The sequence below is a fragment of the Triticum dicoccoides genome, chromosome 3B (genome assembly GCF_002162155.2).
Source record: "Triticum dicoccoides isolate Atlit2015 ecotype Zavitan chromosome 3B, WEW_v2.0, whole genome shotgun sequence".
NCBI lineage: Eukaryota > Viridiplantae > Streptophyta > Magnoliopsida > Poales > Poaceae > Triticum > Triticum dicoccoides.
This window is the reverse complement of record NC_041385.1, coordinates 39070970-39075688: the sequence shown is the minus strand read 5'-3', so window position 1 is coordinate 39075688 and position 4719 is coordinate 39070970.

Here is a 4719-nt window from a genome sequence, read left to right as displayed (position 1 = left end):
CTCCAGCGACTGCCGCGGCGAGCGGCTCCAGGGGCGAGGGGCGGTGGGCGGCACCCGCGGCCAAGGGCGGCGGCTCCAGCGGTGAGGGGCGGCGGGCGGCACCCGCGGCCAAGGGCGGCGGCTCTAGCGGCGAGAGGTTTCCGCGGACCTGCGGCGAAGTGCGGCTCCGACTGTACCTGTTGGCCACGCTGGCGCCTAAACTATGGGCCCGGCCAGGCAGAAACATGATTAACTGCGGTGAAGCGGGGATTTCCACGACTTGGTAGTTTTTTGTCCCTGATTAGGTAAAAAATGGTAGTTTTCCGCACAAAATCGTAAAGTGGTAGTTTCTCGGCACGTTTCCATGAAATGTGGTAGTTTTTTGTTAAATACTCAAAAAGTAACATTTACAAAATAACATTATTTCTTGCATCATTTAGCTGTAGGGGTTTTTAGTAAGTTATAAGACATTTAGAATTTATTTGTTCAAAGAATATGCCCGTCCGTTCCTATTTCTATCATGAATAGTCCGCATCATAAGGTAGCATATTTGTAACATTGAAACAAAAACAGTCTTGGTCAATAGTTTGAAGTTTTCATATAAGCACAAGGGTAACAACCTTGCAAAGGCATGTGCATTGTATCGGCAGACTACAACCTTAGGCAACTGAATTTGGGTTGACCCTTTTGTCCGGGTGGGTCGCTGGTGACCGGCTCCTCTGGCCCAGTTTTTAATGGAGTCGACCCAAAAGTCCCAACGGTAACGTTAGCATATTCTTATCGTGAGTTTCATTCACTCGTGGAGATAGAAGAATGTGGTTCAAAAAGTCACTTTGGTGTACGAGCTCTAGTGGCCTTATATTTTGAAAAGTGCCAAAACGACAGGGGATAGTTGAGGGCGATCGATCTTGCTAAATCTCAGTCGACTAAGACTTTTTAAGGCTCAGTCGATGCTATATTCGTAAGATCTTACATTAAGATCTGTGCTATTTTTTTCTTCATTTTTTTTCTTTTCCTTTTTAGATTTTACTCCCTCCGTCCCATAATATAAGGGCGTTTTCTACACTATCTAGTGTCAAAAACGTTATTATCATATTATGGGACAGAAGGAGTATGTCACTTGGCTGCGAGGGGAATGGAAAACGAACGTTTTGTGCTGGCAGTTTGAGTTGCGACACGAGATCAAACGGTGCCAATGTTTAGAAGAAAATAACTTTCTCTGAAGAAATTGTCATACCATACAGAAGAAACTGCTAGCAAAAACTTTCGCAAATGCCACCCCTCCCAGCGAACGTTCGTTGGCTATTGGCATCCGAAAGAATCCCCTAGAGTGACTTTCAAGGCCAAAACTCTTTAGCTCTGCAGTATTTTTTACGGAGATTTCGGATTGGAATATGGAATCCGCTAGAGTTGCTCTTAGACTTCACCGAAACTAGCCCAAAATGGACTTCGCCAAACCTACTGTTGCGAATCATAAGTTAAGGCATGTAAGAAAATTTCCCTGGTTGACATCTTCCCTTTCCTAAAGTTTCCTGAGATGTGCCCTTTCCTACCTTAAACAACTATCATGGTTCAGTAGTCGGAACAAGACTTGCCCTCTATAGTTATTACATTACGTATAACATTAACATGTACCTCCGGAACAAATCCACACGCCTACACAATCTGGTACTCGAACCACATCGATCCATGGCTGCAATGCAGGAGCAGGCGCCGGCGCGGACGCTGGGGGAGTCGCTGGCACACGAACCCCGTCACAAAATCTGGATGGTGGCCGTCTTCCTGCAGATCGTGTGGCCTGCCGTCATCACGGCTTGTCTATACGGCCTCGTATCGCTACAGGGGCTGGGCTTTCGCTCCTTCTTCCGCGGCGCGCCGTGGCGGTTGCCTCTGGCGCTCTCGTACGGCTTCTACTGGTCGCTGCTCTACCTCATCAGGTTCTACGCGGAGCTGTTCCTGCCGCGCACGCCGGAAGCAGTCGCCGACAAGCTCGTCAACGTAGGAAGCGGCGTCGGCGTATGCATCAGTGTCATTGTGATCCCCGTGCTGGCGTGCGGCGTCAAGGACGGCCGCGTGCTGGCCGGGTGCACCGCCTTGGTGGGTGTGATCATTGTCGGCCTCGCCGCGTTTTGGGTGTGGCTTGCTCGCACATACGGCGGAGATGGCGACTTGTCGGAGGGGTCTACTACGCTGCCACCAGCAGAAGCACTAGAAGAAGGGCTGCAGCATCCTGTTCCACCACGCCTACCTGTATAGATATTCACTCATTTCGGCCGTATATTTCTCCTCTTTCTCTTTTGATTTGATCAGACCACCTGCATACAAAGTGTTTATTTGTATTATAGGAAAATAAGTGTTTATTTGTCGGGAAACACAGTACAGACGTAAACACTCATACATACAAATATGTACACTCATCCCTATCAATGCACACACGCACACCCTGCCCCTATGAACACTTCCAAGAGACTGAGGGGACACATCATATTGAGATCAAAAATGCTAAACACACAGGCCCCATTACGGGACTTTCCATACAATTCTCTCCGCCCTCCTTATTTTCACCGGGGTGGGACTCCCTTCCTCCCCCTTAATCCAATAAATAACTGTCATGTCAAGATTAGCCTGTAATGGTCCTGTAATCCTTCGTTGATGTAGCATTGCCGTATTGAGATTGACGAAGTCGCCACATACGTCTTTATAGTCGATGGGAACGTCTCGTCCCACTGAATGCACATCGATGGAACGTCTGAAATAAATTAAAAAAAAATGCGAACACTTGTGTCAAGTCTAGAAGGCCTGAAATAAATTCAGAGAAAATGCAAACACTCGTGTCTAAGTCCAAGCCTTGAACTCTGATGGGCTGAGAATACCATTATTCTCCTAACCATCCAGCACAAGTTAGTTCCGCCAATAACAGGCTGCTAATATGTACGTCCAAGCGACGGTGCTCATCGTCATCTTAAACGTGGACACATTAGTGTTCCGCCAGTTTGATCATTTTCTAGGCCGTAAAAAAATGTCTTGCTGTGATTGTTCCACTCCCGAGGAAATTATATCTCCCACACAAAGAAAAAAAAAGGAGATAAGAAACTATGTCTAGCTAGTTTGGCTCTATTCTGTAGGGAAGATGCAGCGGATTAGTGGACATAGAGTATCTTGTCCCGACCCATGCTCCGTGATGAACAGTAAAATCAATATAAATACTAAAAATTTAAAAATTCTGAATTTTTTTGGGTGCAAACTTTGACAAATGTTCTTGGTGCTTGCAAATTTTCATCCCGACATAATATTCATGAAAGTCGTGGTAAAAAAATCAACACTCCAAAAATGCTATTTTCGAAAGCATTTGGTGTTATTTTTGTTTTTTGCCATGACTACCACGAATGGTATTTCGGAGTTAAAATTTGCAAGCACTGAGAACATTTGTCAAAGTTTGCACCCAAAAAAATTAGTTTTTTTTTTTGGGATTTTTTTCATTCTTTTCGGCATTTACTATTCATCCCAACCTCAAATGAGCCCGGGAATAGAACAGGACCTCCGCAGATTAGTGTCTCTGGTAGTTGTGGATTTCACCTGAACCATACAAAGGAGGGTTTTTTTGTCTTTTTTTTGCGCTTTCCTCTTTTTGTTTCTACCCTTGGCATGCTCAAGGCAAATGAACTGAATTGATGAGCTTTTTAGGAAATGACATTGAACCGGTTCTACATAAACCACCCGGTCTTTGTTTTTAAAGAAAAATCGTATGGTTAGTCCGACTTTTTCCGGATGGATTGCTCGAAAGGTCTGCAAGGCTTAAAGAACCGCCGCGGTCACTGGTTCTGGTTTTTTTGGTCCGATCGCCGGGCCGGTTCTGCTGCACATCAGGGTGGCACTAGCAGTTCTCTGCTAAAGTTAGTTCTTTTTTTGACAAATGATGGATTTTATTGACTGAAAATGAAGCATCAAGTAGATACAAACACACTAAGCACACACCCGGCCTCTACACAGTTAAGATGCACACAATCAACACCAACACATACAGAAAAACCTGCTGGCAAATAGCAAAATCATATAAGACCAAAGCTATGCCTAAACGAGGAAAAAAATCAAATCAAACAAATCTGCGATCGACAAAATATAACAACAACCGCATCCGCACCAACCATCTCATGACATCATAATAAAAGTGAGATTCTTCAATAGCAACACCATAATGACAGTTGACAACCACCTTGAATGGAGCTCCTAGACCGTCCGTGTCCGGCCACTCGGTGTGGCTTGGGCACTTCCCATGTGACCCATAACTCTTCGCTACTACTCCTTTTCTGGCATATAAAGTCTCCAACAATCGAGGGGCAGTTTTGTTTTATCCAACTGAATGTTGCTAGTGGTGTAAGAACGGAGCATGACAAAAATGTTGTTTTGTCCAAGTGAATGTTACTGGATGCCAAAAAATGCTAGCCGTAAAATTGATGAGTTGAACACATGTGCTTGTTATCCTCTTCCATTTGTACTGGTTAATTTGAGGAAGAAACTACGGTACACAAGATAGGTACCAGGGGAAGATCAGAAAGACACTTCAAGACTCAAGTACTACTTAGTAGTAGTTTCTCGCTTCGTCTTTCCTGTGATTACGAGGTTACGATAGAGCTTACCAAAGGCAGCGAGCTTACAAAGTCATGACAAAAAATGCATTGTATTGTACGTATGGACACACAAACAAAGTAAACTAACACTTCTTGAATGTGTAACATCAGC